Raw genomic sequence first — 19,469 nt, forward strand, 5'->3', positions numbered from 1 at the left:
CTCCACTAGTAAAGATAGTGTTGAGTTCTCTTTTTGAAATGTTTGCCAGGCAATTACTGTAGAACAACAATGCTAAAGACTTTGGACTCGACTAGACAATACTGTCAGAGACTTGCAACTGGACTTGAACTTTGACACCACTGACTCAGGACTTGACTCAGATATTAAGCATTAAAACTTCTTAAGACTTGAGAGATTAGGTGAGGGTGTTTAGCAAAATGTGTCCTATGATGTAAAAAATACATTAATTGAAGACAAAGTCGACAAAACTATGAATATCTTGTCCACGTGACCAATTCACACTGCAGCACAATCACCAGGTTTAATCCCAACTACTACTATATTATGGCCAAAGTTTGCAAGCAACATAAAAGTGCAGGTAAATCTGCTATATTGTGGAGGGAATAATAAACAATAAACACGTCATAAAACACAACTTTATACTGTACATATTGCGATACAAAGGACGATGGGAAATGTCAGCACAGGAGCAGCATGTCATGATGTCTCTATGTAGCAGCCATCTTAGTCAGGGCAACGGTCAAATTCAATGCAATGCATATGTAATGAAAATAGGGTGTACCCTACCTTTTGCCCGAGAGCAGTTGGGTAGGCTCCAGACCCCCCACCCCCCCACCCCCGCGACCTAGAGGGACAAGGGGTAGAAAATGCTAATTTTTTTAACCGATTTTTATGCAGTTTACTTTATTGTCAACGTCAAAAGATGTGCTAATAATGCAGAAAACATTTAATTCAAATCCTTAAAGGAGTGTGTCGGTGCCCGGCTGTTGTGTTGCGGGAGTACTTCCTGTTGTGAGTAATTGTTATTGCACATAATTGCTAAAGTTAAGTGTTTATCTTTAACATATATCCAGTTCTGTCCTGTTCTTGGGCGGAGTGGCTCAGCGGGTAGAGCAGCCGTCCAAAAACTTAATAAAAGTTTCTGGTTTAATTCCAGCTTCTGTCATCCTACTCACTGCTGCTTTTGTGTCCTTGGGCAAACACTTCACCCACCTTGCTCCCAGTGCCAACCACACTGGTATAAATGAGCTTTTACCACCAAGCTTGAATGTATTGGTTTCTCATTGTAAAGTGCTTCGAAGTATTTGTGAAAAAGCGCCATATAAATACAGTGTTGGCACTAGGAATTTTCAAATGGGGTCCCAGACACCCCATCAAGTCATAAAAATGGGGTGCAACTGTACATTTTTGTGGTCTCACTTTTTTGTAACCGTTTTGAAAAGAAATTATAAATGTATGCATTATCCTGTTATAGATCCCATTCTATATTGTGTTTTGGAAAAAGGTTGTCATAAACGTTACTTAATTAATCAAAAAAATAATACAAAAGAAAACACATGTTTATGCATATGTACATTTATTCAGTTATACACATGAATTCACTTTCTTCATTACTTCATGGATCTAAACTTTACCGCGGCCGGTATTTTTTTCTATATTTTCATTTAATAAGTTGTAGGTGTATTTATTTCAGTAAAAAAGTGTAAAAAGTTCTTTGCGTCGATCATGAAATGATGATAATTGTGTGCCAGGGCATACAGTACATGCATATGACAAATTTAATTGATTATTCTCACCTGTATGTAGATCATCAGTCATTTAAAAACCGCCACATCTACACTTTAATGGCAAATAATGCCAACAAACTTAGAATTTTGCAACTTATTTTCAATGTCATTTAATACAGTGGCACTCAATGCCTCTACCATTTCATCTCTGGCTTTGTGATGGCCATAAGCTGTGTGTTCCCCTTTAAGAATGGCAATATGTGGGGTGAGTGACATGTGTAAGTGAGTGAGCAAGTTTGGAGAGGGAGCGCTAGCAGGTTCAGGAGTGTTAATAGCATGGTGGATGTCCGCTTGGCTTTGTGGTAAACATAAATAAAGAGTTGTAACAAATCGACGGCCTCGTCATTCCGACCAAAGAGCGTAACTCACTGCCGGGTAAAGTGGAGGGTGTTACCCCGAAACAGTATATCGGCCCTGGAGGGAACGTCTCCCCTGCGCTCCTCGACCACGGTCTTGGAGCCGACAAGCAGGAAAGGTGTAACATGATGTTTCTTGGTGCCTGGTGAGGCTGGATCTTTGAAAATCAGTGCACCCGGTCGTAAAGGTGTTCTTTTTATTAGCCGGTTTACATGGCGTGCAAAACATCTTTCCATTGTCATAAGTGAGCCATTTGCTAAAAAGTGGCTCCTTAAACCACTTTTCATTTAAGCTTTGCTTCTTGGGTTTATTGCTCGCCATGACGACAACAATAACACGCGGGACTCCTAATACCGGAAATGCAGTATTTGTGATTGATAAAACTTTCAGCGAATCAAAATTTAAGAAATTGTACCAGAAAGTTCATTATTTTGAAGTTGACCAGTAAAAACGCAATAAAGGGGGACGGAAATTTGACTCGGCAAATATAAAGAAAACAAAACACCGACGGAAAGCGATAATCGATAAAAAAACAAGTAAACCCGAGTTTTGACCCGGAGAAGTTAGGGTCGGTAAAAAAAATCTAAAATCTGCGTACCAAGGACGCGCGGACTTCCAGAAATGTGCGTTCTTTCTGATTCCAATGCGTAAAAAGACACAAAAAGTGTGTTAACACCAACAGTGAAATATCATTCACATTTATTTTCATTATTTGTTCCCCTGTATAGAAATAGTCTGTGTGTGTCTGTGTATTTTACTTACCTGTTTCACACCCTATTATTTACAGTTGCGATCAAAAGTTTACATACACTTGTAAAGAACATAATGTCATGGCTGTCTTGAGTTTCCAATTCTTTCTACAACTCTTATTTTTTGTGATGTCGATGGCTACCAAAAGTGCCTTATTGCAGTGAAACTTGCCAAGGGACATAATGGATAATAATGGATTAGATTTATATAGCGCTTTTCTAGACACTCAAAGTGCTTCACAGAGAAGTGAGAACCCATCATTCATTCACACCTGGTGGTGGTAAGCTACTTTCGTAGCCACAGCTGCCCTGGGGTAGACTGACGGAAGCGGGGCTGCCAGTTTGTGCCTACGGCCTCTCCGACCACCACCTATCATTCATCATTCATCAAACAGTGTGAGCGGCACTGGGAGCAAGGGCAGCGATTTGTATGGTAAGAGGTGGGGAGCGAACCTGCACCCATCAGGTTTCTGGCACGGCCGCTCTACCCACTACGACATGTAACCAAATATGATATACTTTTGCCCCAGCATATTTGGTCACATTTTCAGTAGACCCATAATAAATTCATAAAAGAACCAAACTTCATGAATGTTTTTGTGCTCCAATCACTCTATCACAAAAAAATAAGAGTTGTAGAAATTATTGGAAACTCAAGACAGCCATGACATTATGTCTTACAGTGTATGTAAACTTTTGATCGTGACTGTATGTTAAACCATCAGTGAGGACAGTCTTGTGTGTAACAACTCTCACACGTCTGTGCCTTCACTTTAACTATAAGGTTAAAGCAAAACAATAAGAAATGTCTCCTAACCCTATATGACTCTGGATGAATTATAAATAACAATGTCATATAATTCAAATGCATCAAATATATGTTACATGTAGTAAAACAGATCATGGTTTGGATACAGTAGGTGGGATATTATTGTGAATCCAGTAATAATTGTGTCAATTACTTAAAATAACTTTAAGTTCATGTATGTGTATGTATGTATATGGTGTGGCACGGTTGGGAGAGTGGCCGTGCCAGCAACCTGAGGGTTCCTGGTTCGATCCCCACCTTCTACCAACCTCGTCATGTCCGTTGTGTCCTTGAGCAAGACAGTTCACCCTTGCTCCTGATGGGTCATGGTAAGCGCCTTGCATGGCAGCTCCCGCCATCAGTGTGTGAATGGCTGAATGTGGAAATAGTGTCAAACCGCTTTGAGTACCTTGAAGGTAGAAAAGCACTATACAAGTATAACCCATTTACCATTTACATAACTTGAAAATACAAAGTCGATGACCTGAGACTTGACTTGACCTGTCTCGTACTTACTCGAGAACTGACTTGACTTGGGTTTAAAGATTTGAGACTTGCAAAACATTGACTTTCTCCCACCTCTACAAAACCCCTACCAAACACCCGTGTGATGAAAAATGATTTGTTTCCAAACAATGGCCATCTGTTACAATGTGCTAGCATGATGTGAAAAGATAAAGTTGCAGCTCAACTTAGTGCTGATTGCCTTATCATTAGGCTCCACAGAGAGCTTACAGCCAAACGTTGCACATTAGTATACTGCCTCTGTTGTTTTTGACAATAAAAAAGTGTCAGTGAAGAGAGCGACAGACAAGATGGAGAGATAGTCTGGAATGAGTTTCCTTAAAGCAACGTGTGTGCTAGCGTCGCTGCGATTTTATGAATTCACCATAAAAGAGTGAGTAAATGTCACGCCTGCAGGTCATAGAATCGGATGCTGTGTTTGGAATGAAAGGCAGTAGGGCAAGAGAAAGATGAAGGGGGAGAAGGAAATTGTGGGGTCTCCTGTGACGATGCAACCGATAAGAGAAGCATGCATCTGCGGGAATTGGGGTTACTGTGGCCATGTTGTCAAATAAAACATGACATTGATTTATGAGTCTGAAGTTGCAATGAGAGCAGCACACAGAGACAAAATCTCGGCACAGTTGATCCATCGCATCATCATAGGAATGCCTTTCTTTTTTGGTTTTTAATAACTACTTTCCTCTTCAACCAAATGACCATCATCATTATGACATTACATTACATTAATTATCTCGGGCTATAAACACCAATTCATTTTTCAGTGAAAATGTGAGTGTGAATTTATGTGAATTGGTGTGTTCATTTAGGTTTGATAATACGTAAATGATGACATGTTTTGGTGCTCATCCACTAGCAAATACACACATAAATATGTTATGTGCTACATTGTAACTGTATGCATGTTCAAAATAAATTACTACCATAACAGTAATCTACAATACTGTCCTTTCAACTATTCTTAATAGATTCAATAATGTATCTGCTAACAAATAATGCACTTTTAGTTTGAGGTGCCCCCTTTACTATCAATACAACTGAATGGAATGCTAACAAGGGGGATTTAATTGACTGCTATAGTGTCACTTCTTCGTATCTTAATAACTGTCATTTTGCACCACTATCGAGCAACACATTCCATGTCTGAGTCCCCCAAGGTAGAGGATAAATACTGTGGATCCTGCACCACGCCTTCAGAGTAGAGCTGTCTAATATAAGTCTGTGAGCATATCAGGGGTCAAATGTAATAATTCAGTCAGACTTTTCGAGCAGATACATTTCTCACATTTAATTGGATAGCCCTGAGATCGGTAGGTTGTGAGTTCAAACCCCTGTCGAGTCATACCAAAGACTATACAACTGGGACCCATTACCTCCCTGCTTGGCACTCAGCATCAAGGGTTGGAATTGGGGGTTAAATCACCAAAAATTATTCCCGGAAGCGGCCACCGCTGATGCCCACTGCTCCCCTCACCTCCCAGGGGGTGATCAAGGGTGATGAGTCAAACGCAGAGAATAATTTTGCCACACCTAGTGTGTGTGTAACACGCCCCAGGGGTGTGGCTATGTTGACAGATTATATTTTACAAACTGCTCTGCAGTGTTGTTCACCTGATAAAACAGGACAAAAAGGAGACAGAGTCAGCTTGTGTGTTGTTACGTTTCTCTTTCCTTGTTCATCTCATTTATTAAACAATTATCAACTTAATTCACTTTCTTTCTTTCTGTTTAAAGAGTTTCAGTATTCAATTATCACATTCACAAAATTACAATAAACCCATATCTTCTTCTTTTCTTACACATCATCATCAAAATCACAATAAACATCATTTCCTTCATATTCCCATATGTTTTATGTTCACAGTATCAATCAACTGGTTCTTAACGTTGGCATTTACCAATTATATTTTTAGAACGGAGTTGTCCTTTAACGTTCCACATAAACATGGACTTATTTATCCAAACCATGAATTGGCATTTATCATGAAACCACAATTCACAAAATATGGACCCCAAAAGGTAGGCTAAATACTGCATTGGCATAACACAATGGACTAGTAAGATTCATTACAAGGCACTTCAGTAGAGAAACAACTAACTAAATCAAAAACGAAAATATACTGTCTCAAATGCAACAGGCATCACTCATATAAAACACTAGAAAAACGGAGCTTCAAATACTGCAGGGAGCAACATAATACTGTCACAGAAACAAACAAAAGGACACGTTTTTAAGCAGCAGTAACATGGCTGCCATGAATCTGTATGTTTACACTGAGATTCACTTCACACATCAAAGTTCTACAAAATCACGACATTTCTGGTAAAGAACCAAGAGAATCTTTGCTTTACACCATAAAGTGCTCATAGAGAACATGTAGTATGTTCTAATATTGTATTTACCTGATAAAACAGGACAAAAAGGAGACAGAGTCAGCTTGTGTGTTGTTACGTTTCTCTTTCCTTGTTCATCTGAAGAGAAGACGTCACGTGACCACCTATACTACCTGTCTCACAGAAGGGGTTTTGCCACCTGGTGGCGAAAGGTGGAATAGGCCTGTGCCTGAATTATCAGTTCACTGCTCATTCTACTGAACACTGAGGCTCTTAAAAATACAAAAGCAAATACATAAAAAAACAAAAATGTGACAACACATTTGTGTATGTCACACACTCCCTGACAAAATAAGAAGTGGCTCCTGACATTTCAAACCATTTTTCTTTCAAAAGATCTCAAAACAAAACTTCAATAACTCAAAAGTGTTGTTGGTGTGCTGAATGCATAGGGTGTATGGGGGTAAGGGGTGTAAGGCGAAAACAGGAAAGGTGGTGGAATCTGGTAAGGATTGTATGGTGGGGAGTAGGGTGTTGTGTATGTATGTACTGCATTGACAGCGTGGTGTGGTTGCAATGACGGTTCACCAAGTGTCTGGTATGTGAACATCTGTCTTGGTCTCCTTTCTCTTGCGGATCGCCTGACCTCATCGGGTGTGTCACGTACAGGGGAAGGCAAATCAACCTCTTCTTCCACAGGAATGACATGCTCATCCTCTTCACTTCCAGCTTCAGGTAACTCCGGATCAGGTAGGTATGCGTTTGGTTGTGTCTCCATCGGTCTTTGTTCTTCTCTTGTGAGTGTTTCATCAACTCTTTCTCTTCTTACTGGTATTGTCACTTGTCTCTTTTCCCTTGCAGGTACTCGGCTTGGACCACTGACTTCTTCACGGACTGGATTCCTTGGGGTCGAGGTAGTTATGGTATGGTAAGTATCCTCTCCTGTTTGTTCTCTTTCTCTTACAGGGAATCTCAACCAGTACCCTCCGTATTCTCCTTCAGAATCGGAATCACTTGAGTCGCTCTGGTGTTCTCTCACATCGGCATGACGTGGTTGACAGTGTTTCTGTTTAGCTTGTCTCTTAGGTGTGGGTTCAACTGGATGCGCTGGGGCTTCAACAGGTAAGTCATTGACGAGCAACAACAGGTTCCGATGGAGAACTCTGGTCCTCTGTCCATCACCACCTTCAGGGTGAACTTCGTACACAGGGTTGTCTCCTACTTGCTCTTTGACTACATAGATCTTCTTTTCCCAGTACGATCTGAGTTTGCCTGGGCCGCCACGCTCGTTGAGGTTCCTTACTAGGACTCGGTCTCCAGGACGTAGGACCACACCTCTCAGCTTCTTGTCATAGTAGGACTTGTTCCGCTCACTTGACTGTCTACTGTTCTCACTGGCGATCTTGTATGCTTCAGACATCTTTCCCGCCCACTTCTGTGCATAGCTTTTGTGGGACACAGTGTCTTTCTCTTCCATCAGACCAAACAACACGTCTACAGGGAGCCGGGGGTTGCGCCCGTACATGAGAAAATAGGGCGAGTACCCAGTAGACTCGTGACGTGTACAGTTATAGGCGTGTACGGTATGTTGGAGGTGATCTTTCCATCGCTCTTTTTCCTTCGCACCGAGTGTCCTTAACATCTGCAAGAGTGTTCTATTAAACCTCTCGGCCGGGTTGCCCTGAGGGTGGTACGGCGTCGTTCTTGAGTGTCCCACTCCAGCTTTCTGACGGAGGGTCTTAAAGAGCTCGTTTTCAAACTCACGGCCTTGGTCGTGGTGTAGACGACCTGGATATCCCCACCGTAGGATGAAATCGTCAAAGATGCGCTCGGCTGCTGTCCGTCCGGACTTGTTCTTTGTCGGATAAGCTTGAGCGAATCTTGTGAAGTGGTCCACAACGACCAGGATGTACTCGTACCCGCCTCGGCTGGTCTCCAGGTGCAGATAGTCTATACAGACAAGATCCAAAGGTGTGTTGGATGTGATTGCGCCCATAGGAGCACGGACATGGTTGACTGGCTTCTTCTCCTTTATACACGGACATCTCCTCGTCACATACTCCACCACTTCCTTCTTCATAGACGGCCAGTAAAAGCGTTCTCTTACCAGGGACAGTACTCGCTCTGTACCGACGTGTCCCATATCGTCATGAAGGCACTTCAAGACCTTTGGTTTGTATTTGGCAGGGAGAACCAGCTGCTTTCTGTCAGAGGTCAGTCTGAAAAGAAGTCCACGCTCCAGGTGCAATTTGTTCCATTCACGGAGGAGCTTACTTGCTGCTCTACTCACAGTATGTCTGGTGTCATTGGTTAACACTGCATTTGTCTCTCTCAGCTTAATGATTTCTGCAATCACTGGGTCTTCCCTTTGAGCTTCAAACAGCTCGTCTCGGCTGATGGGGATGCTGACAGGGGGTTCGGGAGCAGTATCTGTGGCGAGAGTGAGGGCTGCGATCCAGGCTACATCTTGCTTCTGGGCTGCTGTAGTTCCATCCCAGGTAGCACGCACCACTTCCTGTGATAGCTCCTCACTGCACTCAGCTACATACTTGTCCATGTCGAGGGGAAGACGGGACAGGGTGTCAGCATCTATGTTCACCTTTCCAGGTCTGTACTTGATCTCGAATCGGAAGTCAGACAACTCTCCGACCCAACGGTGTCCAACGGCATTGAGCTTTGCCGTGCTCATAACGTACGTGAGGGGATTGTTGTCCGTGTAAATGGTGAAGTGTGGGGCATAAAATAGATAATCTCTAAACTTTTCGCACACCGCCCATTTTAGAGCCAAGAATTCCAACTTCCCACTGTGCAAGCGATAGTTCTTCTCTGCTTGTGTCAAGGTTCTGGAGCCATAACCCAGTACTCTCAACTTGCCGTCCTGCCGCTGATAGAGTACAGCGCCGAGACCCTGTTCTGAGGCATCTGTGTGCAGTGAGAATGGCAGGCTGAAGTCGGGATAGGCCAGGACAGGTGGGTTGGTAAGTAGGTCAATGAGTTGTTCCAGTATCCTCTGATGTTCACTGGTCCAGTTCACAGGGGTTCTCGAGGCCAACTGAGGACCTTTGCTCTTTCCGCGCTGGGGCTGGACTGGTGACGTGACAGATCTTCCTTGGAGTAGCTCATACACTGGTTTTGCGATGCGTGAGAAGTCCTGTATGAAGCTGCGGTAGTAACTAAGGAAGCCTAGGAGTCTTCTTACATCACCAACAGTCTGTGGAGTCTTACTTTTGAGGGACTGCACAGCCTCCAGGTCTTTTGGATCAATCTCCACTCCAGCTGCCGATACAAGGCGACCAACATATCTGACTTGTCTGCGAAACAGTTCACACTTTTCGGGTCTCAGCTTCACACCATGATCTTGGAGTGCTTTCAGGACTTTGCGGACGCATTCCACGTGTTCCTCAAACGTTTTCGCATAGCAAAGGATGTCGTCCAGGTATGGTATACAGGACTCATCTCTGAGTGAGCATAACATCTCTTCCATGCTCCTTTGGAAGGCTGCGGGTGCGTTTGAGAGGCCAAAGGGTATTCTCACCCACTCATATAACCCCCAAGGCGTTATGAAGGCGGTGAGATGCCTTGAACCCTCGTCAATGAAACCTTGATGGTACGCCTTGCCTTGATCTAGGATACTGAACCAAGAATGGCCACCCAGTGTGTCGGTCAGATCTTGAATCCGGGGCAACGGGTGCCTGTCAGGAACAGTCTTCTGGTTCAGAAGTCTATAATCGATGCAAAGGCGCAGTGAGCCATCCTTTTTGCGGACGCACACGACAGGAGCTGAATACGGAGACTTGGATTTTACAACCCATCCCTTTGCTAGGAGATCTTGAATGTACTCCTTCACTTCAGCAAACAGGGGCTTTGGTATTGAAGAGTATGATCTCTGCACAGGAATGTTGTCTTTCAGGTTGATCGTCATCTGTAGACTTGGGATGCACCCGATGTCATTGGTGTCCCGGGCGAATGCTCCTGACTCCTCATACAGCATGCTTTTCGCAACCCTTTGTTGTTCCTCATCTAGGTGACTTATGTCAACTGGTGGTTCCCATTGTGGCTGTGACAGGCTTGCATCAGCAGGGGAGGAAGTGACACTGTGGACTCTCGTGTCCTTTCCAGGTGAGTCAGTTTCAATTATTTTCTTAATTGGCTGGACACTACCAATAGCTGATTTGCGCGGCAACGTAACATCATGTTTCAGGTGGTTTCCCACAGGCACAGCTACATATGGGCTCTTCTCATTCTGGATCTCAAGCAAACCCTCACCGACATCCAGCTGCTGCAACTGAACGTTACTCTCATCCGGCTCAAATAACACCAGGGCATCAGATGGGTCAAGATTAGGTGGGAGTCTGCACTTTACCCACATTACACTGCCAGCGGGGATGACCTTGTCCTGTTGACCTGTTCTCAGACGTCCCTGAAGCGTATTGGGTTTCTTTGATCGGACAAAGTGCACAATAGTCTCAGCGGTGTCATCAGGAATCGACATAGCTCCCCCTAGCAAACGGGTTAATATGGGGAGTAGTCTCTCTGGCTTCCCCTTGATCAGTTCTTCCACCACATTGAACCCAATTAGTGGCGTATCTAAGGGCAAGTGGCTTACAAGGAACGGGACTTTAATAGCCAAGTCGGGGTCTTTGTTTTCAGGCAAGCTCACAGTTATAGTGACCCATCCGGTGAAAGGAATGAGGTCTCCATTCACAGCATATACTTTGAGCTTTTCTTCATCCTCCATAAGCTCTGCCAGCGGTCTAATGTCAAGCTCAGGTAAGTAGGTCTCTTTCCAAGAATGGTTGATAATGCTCACCTGAGCCCCTGTGTCTACAAGGGCACTGACTGCTAGGCCATTCAGGAGACAGTTGGTTAAGGCCTTCTTGCCTATCAGCTTGGCAATCGGTTCATTAGGGGGTGAGGGGTGGGGTGAGGACAGGGCAGTCGCCTTTCTGTGACGCCGTCCTCTGTTCACAGTAACTGCCTCTGCAGTTGTTCTCTGAGGGTTATCTTCACCACAGCTGTGGTTGTTGTGAGCCTCAAGCTTTTGTACATCTTCAGACTGGGACTTTGAGGTCGCTCCGGTTACTGGCTGTCCCTCTTCAGCAACCGGCTCTCGTTTCCCTGGCGCTTAGGTTTTTTCAAGCAGCCTACTGCTCGGTGACCCTCTTCGCCACAGTAAAAGCAGTGTTTACAGTCCTGTAGACCCTTCTCAAGACACTTTGGACAGCCATACTGTCTCTCTTTCCTACCTGCTTGAGGTTTAGGTGACGAACATCGACAGGCACGATCTTTCTCCACAGTTGCAGCCAATGAGTCAACCAGCTTAGTCAACACATCGATCCTCTCTGTGAGCTGTAGTACATTGTCTGTCTTGGTTTTACGATCAACAGTCTCTTTCTTCGGGTTAGACTCTTTTGCAGGTTCTACCTCCATTTGGGCACTATGTGCAGCTGTTTGCTTCTGCCGGGGTAGTGATCCCAATCTGCGTCGCCGCTCACTCTCATCGCTTGTTATTTTCATGACATGTTTCAGGATTGTCTCATCGGTTACTGTGCTGTCAGAGAGTAAGGGCTTTAGCTCTCTGCGGATATCGTTGTGCTTGTGTCCTATTCCTTGGTACACGGTGTGCAGGAAGACACCTTGGACTGTCTCTGGGCTGCACTTAATCTCAGTTTCAGCTTGTCTCGATGTAAACAGGATTCTCTGCTTCAGACCAATTACACGATACAGGAACTGTTGAGGGGTCTCATGTTCATTTTGCTTAGCACACATTAGCTCTTGGAAAAGTTCTGTGCTGCTCTTTTCTCCCAAGTGAGACTGAAGGAAACCCTTGAGCTCTGCTACGGTCATATCCTCCTTATTCATGAGCATGTCCTTGAAATCTCCAGGCTTAATGATCCGTAGTACACCTCTCACTATTTCAAGGTCACCGAAGTTCTCCTTTAATCCTTCGTCGATCTGCCGGCATACGCTAGTGTAGCTGATGTCAGAAGAATGATCACCGATCTGGCCCCCTTGCACTTTAAATTCACGGCGGTGAAGGTAAGACAAGTCTCTCAGGGACACCATCTTCTCGTGTGTATGGTGTGGGGTGTCAGGGTTCTGGGGAGGAAGCTGTAAAGGTGTGGGTTTTGAGGTAAGGTGTGAAGTGGGCATGGGTATGAATGGTGGGTTGTTCAGTGGAATGTGCTGTACAGGTGCAGGTTGTGGAGGAGGATGAGAAGTGGGCATGAGCAAGAATGGTGTGTTGTTGTTTGATGGAGGAGGGTGTTGGAGTGTGGGTTGTGAGGTGGGCACACTCTGGAGTGTGGGTTGTGAGGTTGGATGTGAGGTGGGCACACTCATGAATTGGCGTAGTTTCTTACTCAAATCCTCATAACTTTCAAGCATTTTCTGAATATCATCTGGCATAACATTTACTGAGTTAGCTGTAGTAGCAATACCTGAGGCAGTGTGTAACTGAGAATTATCATCAGAGGTTACACTAACTAGACCAGTTACATTAGCTGTGTCTGGCTGGCTGACCCCACCAGAGGCTAAATCAATGAGCTCTGGCTCTTCACGTGCATGTGAATCAACTGGTAAAGTAACATTACTGTGAGATTCCATGACCTTATCAATAGCATCCTTCAACAAAAGTAATTCAACCATACCGGTATCTTCAGACTCAAGCAGTCGCTTACTGTGCATGAACTCCTGGATGTGGTCGAAACACCCATTCACGTCTTCACTGTCGAGCTGTGACGGATCTTCGTCTAGAACTGGGCCGACACCATTGGCAATTTGGAAAAGTTCTTCAGGTGACAACGAAAGCAGGCCTTTCCTGATCTCCCAGACCAGGTTCTTCCTCGCTCTGTCCGCCATGACAAGTCCCTTTCCCACCACTCGTCGCTCAGTCCAAGTCTCTCAAACAGTCTCTGCTCTCAGCGAATGACAGTTCTCCTTCGGCTCAGGGCACCACGTGTCGCATCAGCAGCTTTCCCTCTGGGCCACGCACTCAGCACGTCGCATCACCAGGTCTGTGTAATACAGGTCCGACACGTCGCATCGGCAAGTCTCTCTCTCTGGGTCACCGATGTAGATTTTGGGATCGACTCCAGGTCGGTGGGAGGAGCCAATCCCGGACGAGCCCCCAAGAATCTGTAACACGCCCCAGGGGTGTGGCTATGTTGACAGATTATATTTTACAAACTGCTCTGCAGTGTTGTTCACCTGATAAAACAGGACAAAAAGGAGACAGAGTCAGCTTGTGTGTTGTTACGTTTCTCTTTCCTTGTTCATCTCATTTATTAAACAATTATCAACTTAATTCACTTTCTTTCTTTCTGTTTAAAGAGTTTCAGTATTCAATTATCACATTCACAAAATTACAATAAACCCATATCTTCTTCTTTTCTTACACATCATCATCAAAATCACAATAAACATCATTTCCTTCATATTCCCATATGTTTTATGTTCACAGTATCAATCAACTGGTTCTTAACGTTGGCATTTACCAATTATATTTTTAGAACGGAGTTGTCCTTTAACGTTCCACATAAACATGGACTTATTTATCCAAACCATGAATTGGCATTTATCATGAAACCACAATTCACAAAATATGGACCCCAAAAGGTAGGCTAAATACTGCATTGGCATAACACAATGGACTAGTAAGATTCATTACAAGGCACTTCAGTAGAGAAACAACTAACTAAATCAAAAACGAAAATATACTGTCTCAAATGCAACAGGCATCACTCATATAAAACACTAGAAAAACGGAGCTTCAAATACTGCAGGGAGCAACATAATACTGTCACAGAAACAAACAAAAGGACACGTTTTTAAGCAGCAGTAACATGGCTGCCATGAATCTGTATGTTTACACTGAGATTCACTTCACACATCAAAGTTCTACAAAATCACGACATTTCTGGTAAAGAACCAAGAGAATCTTTGCTTTACACCATAAAGTGCTCATAGAGAACATGTAGTATGTTCTAATATTGTATTTACCTGATAAAACAGGACAAAAAGGAGACAGAGTCAGCTTGTGTGTTGTTACGTTTCTCTTTCCTTGTTCATCTGAAGAGAAGACGTCACGTGACCACCTATACTACCTGTCTCACAGAAGGGGTTTTGCCACCTGGTGGCGAAAGGTGGAATAGGCCTGTGCCTGAATTATCAGTTCACTGCTCATTCTACTGAACACTGAGGCTCTTAAAAATACAAAAGCAAATACATAAAAAAACAAAAATGTGACAACACATTTGTGTATGTCACATGTGTGTGACAATCATTGGCACTTTAAGTTTAAATTACATGTTGACTCTAAATGTTGACTCAAATTTTCCATTTAAATCTTAATGTTGAATCTAAATTTAAATGTGAGCGCTAAATCTCTCGCATAGTGAAAATATTTTAAATATATATATATATATATATATATATATATATATATATATATATATATTTATATATATATATATATATATATATATATATATATATATATATATATATATATATATATATATATATATATATATATATATATATATATATATATATATATATTCATAGAATGCCAGTTTTCCACCAATCAGAGGACTCCTACATCTTTCTTACCGCGGAAGAAGGAAATATGACAGGTGATTAACATTTTGGTTTAGATTTGATATAATGATTTAACATTTAGATTTAGATTTAATATTTAGATTTAGATTTAACAATTATGTTTGGCTTTAACATTTAGCAGTTCCATTTAGGTTTAGATTTAACATTTAGGTTTAACATTAATATTTGGATTTAACATTTAGGTTTAGATTTAACATTTAAATTTAGATTTTACATTTTGTTTTAGATCTAACATTCAAGTTTAACATTAATGGTTTAGATGTAACATTTAGCGCTCACATCGAGATTTATATTTATGATTTAGATTTAACATTTAAATTTAGATTTAACATTGAGTTTTTGAGTTTGAGTTTATTTCGAACATGCAAGCATACACATGATCATCACAATTTCCAGTTTCTCTTTTCAACATGTTCGAAAAGGAGTAGGAAGAAGCAGAGCTTATTTAATCCTACCCCTTTTCTTTTACATAACAGTTGCTAAAACTTTTATTCACTTCCTGTTCTCAATTTATTCACAATATACTCCATAAGTAATCACAATAAAAATAATTAAATAAATAATAATTGGTGAAGTAAGTCATATTACATATAATGAGATAAGTAAGATTATTTTGAGAATGAAATAATGGATGGATGGAATAAATCCAGAATGTTTATCATGGTTCTTCTTCTTTGTACTTTTTAAACACTAAGTTTGAAGAGTTTCTTGAAGTGGATCACATTAGTACATTGTTTGATTGCTTTGCTTAATCCATTCCATAATATAATTCCACATACTGATATACTGAAGGTCTTAAGTGTTGTACGTGCATACAGATGGATTGAGATTGAGATTTTACATTTAGATTTAAAGTTTATATTTAGATTTAACATTTAGATTTTTTGTGACATGTACATCTATATTTAACATTTGGACTCAACATTGAATTTGAACTTAAATGTGATGAAAATTGAGCTAAATGTGATGAAATTTGTCTGCTAGAAAAGTGTGGCTGAATTTTTACATTCGGCACTCCATATGAGCATGATGTAATGAAGCCTGGGGCGAAATGTCTTCTAAGACAATCTGAACAGTACAATTGCAATCCATTCAATGTTCTGCAATTGTAATGAGCTGGATGAATAACATTATTTAAAGGCATCTTAATCACGTCTGCACTGAACAAAACTGCTCAAATGTGTAGACAATACTAAAGCATAATAACAGACATAGACTTATTCCGTCTGTTATGTCTGACCTTAGGGACAAATATGCGTCTGTTATGTCTGACCTTAGGGACAAATAAAAAGGAATTGTGCTTGTCTGGCAAAGGGTGCACAGGAGGTTCATAGACTTTAGGACATGGTATATTTTATCTGATCCTCCAATATTGTATGCACACATCACCCTGGTGCAGAACCAAATGGCTTTGTATGGAGTATTTTTAGATTAATTATGTCTGATTACCGCCTAAACCCGGCGCTACTTTGAAAAGCTCACTCTGCGATCCATTAAATTAACCAAGAACCTTTTTAAATGAAGCAAATCAAAAGAGCGAAACTAGCAATTAATACAGCTCTGAGAATAGCATCAGCTGAGCTAAGACCAAATCACAGCACAGACCAATGGGCCTTTTGGATGAAAATTTAAGAGAGAGAAAACTTCATAGCAACTTTATCTAACAAAGAAACACTTTGGACATGTTACTGTGTGTGCTTAATTGGCTGTCCAGTGGACATATACATTGCACACAGATATATGTAGTCTATGTTTCTGTGCTGCTCATTGTAATTGGTGTAGCTCGGTTGGTAGAGCGGATGTGCCAGCAACTTCAGGGTTCCAGGTTCAATTCCCGCTGTTGTGTCCTTGAGAAAGACGCTTTACCCACCTGCTCCCAGTGCCACCCACACTGGCTTAAATGTATCTTAAAGATGTAGATAATGAGTTTCACTATGTTAAGCGCTTAGAGTAGAGGAAAAGCGCTATATAAATATAATTCACTTCACTTGCCTCTCTTACTGTGTACATATTTACAATGTATAGTTAATGTTTTTATCATTCATATTATTTCTTGGGTTACTGCCATTTATTGTGGAAAGTAAAGAAAGAATGTTCTTGTACGGGGAAACTTGTTTCTTTTCTGTGCAAATGACAATAAACGATGTCTTGTCTTTTTATAACGATGACTGCTGTTTGCTTCTTGGTGAAAGCATGTTTCATCCTTTTGATGAAACTACAAATCATTTCAAAATGAACGTGAGGTATTAAAGCCCCTGAGTTTAAAGCACTGTGTACCATGGAAACGAAAAAATGTGATGGATGAAAACAAACAAAACAAAGCAGCTCGGTTGTCAGCAGTTAAACAGACATTGGATAAATTAGCGTGAACAGTACAAGGGACAAAAACAAGTTAGACCTGTTATTTTAATGATCTAAAAGCAACAACAACACTTGTTTTTCTTCTTGCACTTTTCTTTTGCTTTTCCGAGATTGTACAAAGCATGAAGATCCTTCTTGCAATGGAACACCGGATAAAAAACTATAACTGAGCTCTTACAGCCCAGTCAGTTTTCAATGGATTTAGCATTTGCTGTAGAAACAGTTGCAAGGTTTTAATTTATACTCTATATATTTTTCTAATTTTATAAACTTTGAATAGTTTGTAAACAAGACAACACATCTAAGGTTAACACAAAAATAAAAAACAAAAAGTAAAGGAAATATTCCATCATGAACACAATTTTTAACTGTTATTGCGTTTCTTCTTTTGAATATGTGGTGTGTGCCACTGAGAGGTGTTAAATGAGATCAGTTACTCACAACAGATGCAGACAAACACTGCTCTAGGACAGAACATTCACTTCACATATTTTTGCATCATTGGTAAGTAGTGCCTGTACTTACTTGACTCTCTCTGGAGCCTATCCATGCTGCTTTCCGGCGGAAGTCAGGGTACACCCTGGACAAGTCTCCATCTCATCGCAGGGCGGACACAGATAGACAGACAACATTCACACTCTTATTCACAATATAGGGTCAATTTAGTGTTGCCTATACTTACATCCTGATAAAACAGTTGGCTGTTGTGTACTTTGATGTTGGCAACAACACCCGCCTGGCTGAACTCTGGCACTTATTGGCTAACCATGTACTCAAACTTTAGCCAATCATAATTACTTAAGAGTCTGTCATCCTTCTGGGGCTGGGACTGTCTTCTTCCGTCTTCCTCCATCTGCCACTGGATCCTGGACTTCCTGACAAATCGCTCTCAGCACCGGCTCCCCACAGGGCTGCGTGCTAAGCCCCCTACTCTACACCCTCTACACTCAGGACTACACCCCTGCTCATGCCAGCAATACCACTATTAAGTTAGCAGACGACACCACAGTAGTGGGACTCATTTCTGGGAGGGATGAGTCTGCCTACAGAAATGAAGTGGAGCGGCTGACTGGGTGGTGCAGGGAAAACAACCTGGTCCTTAACACCACCAAGACGAAGGAGCTGATCATGGATTTCCGGACGAAAAACACAATAAACATCCAACCCCTGTACATCAATTGGGACTATGTGGAAAGGGTCTCTAACTTCAGGTTCCTGGGGATCCAGATCGAGGAAGATCTGTCGTGGAGTATGAACACCTCAGGGACCATCAAAAAGGCACAGCAGAGACTTTACTTTCTGAGACTCCTCAAAAAGAACAACCTGTCACAAAAACAGTTTGTGTCCTTCTATCGCTGCTCATTAGAGAGTGTGCTGACATACGGCATATGTACGGCGGCAGAGAAAAATGCACTTCAGAGGGTTATAAAAACTGCCATGAAGATCACTGGCTGCTCTCTCCCCTCCCTAGATGAACTGTACAGTGCCAGGTGCCTCAAAAAGGCCCAAAACATCATAAGGGACCCATCACACCCTGGACATAAACTTTTTGAACTGCTGCCCTCGGGCAAGAGATACAGGACAATAAAATGCAGACTAACAGACTTAAGAACACTTTTTACCCGAGAGCAATAGTGTCGCTGAACACAAGACGACAATAATGACTGTGCATGTGAGCTGTGTGCTTGGTATTTTTATGTATTTTATGTATTTTTATCTATTTATCTATGTTCTTATGTTTTTATGTGTTATGAATTTGAACTAAATTAGTTTTGCTTGCAATTTTGTTGTACAATGTACAATGACAATAAAGATATATTCTATTCTATTCTATTCTATTCCCCCGCAACAAAAAAACACTATTTCATTATCAACGAAGCATTTCCAGTTTAAAACATCACCTTAACCCAAAGCATACTATAGTCGGGGATTCAGTAAGCACTTTGGCTATTGCCTCGCTTGTGGCATGTCCATCTCGGACAAATTAACTAAGTGGATTGCAACAAACTGCAGACACATTACTATCGTTGAGGAGACGAGCATTACAAGGGTTTTGCAAGTTGTCTCTCAAGACATATTGTACAATATTTCAGTAATATTAAAAATGTGTAGGCTCTAACTTAA

General features: G+C 41.8%; 1 long non-coding RNA gene across 1 annotated transcript in view; it reads right to left on the bottom strand.

Annotated features, from left to right (window-relative positions):
- Positions 1-18,664, bottom strand: part of LOC133653982 (uncharacterized) — a 31,116-nt gene extending 12,452 nt beyond the window's left edge. Inside the window, exon 1 of the long non-coding RNA XR_009826803.1 lies at positions 17,871-18,664. This is a non-coding gene — a long non-coding RNA (uncharacterized LOC133653982). The remainder of the gene's footprint in view (positions 1-17,870) is intronic.
- Between the last annotated feature and the right edge of the window lie 805 nt (positions 18,665-19,469).

The sequence above is a fragment of the Entelurus aequoreus genome, linkage group LG07, assembly GCF_033978785.1.
Source record: "Entelurus aequoreus isolate RoL-2023_Sb linkage group LG07, RoL_Eaeq_v1.1, whole genome shotgun sequence".
NCBI classification, from domain to species: Eukaryota; Metazoa; Chordata; class Actinopteri; order Syngnathiformes; family Syngnathidae; genus Entelurus; species Entelurus aequoreus.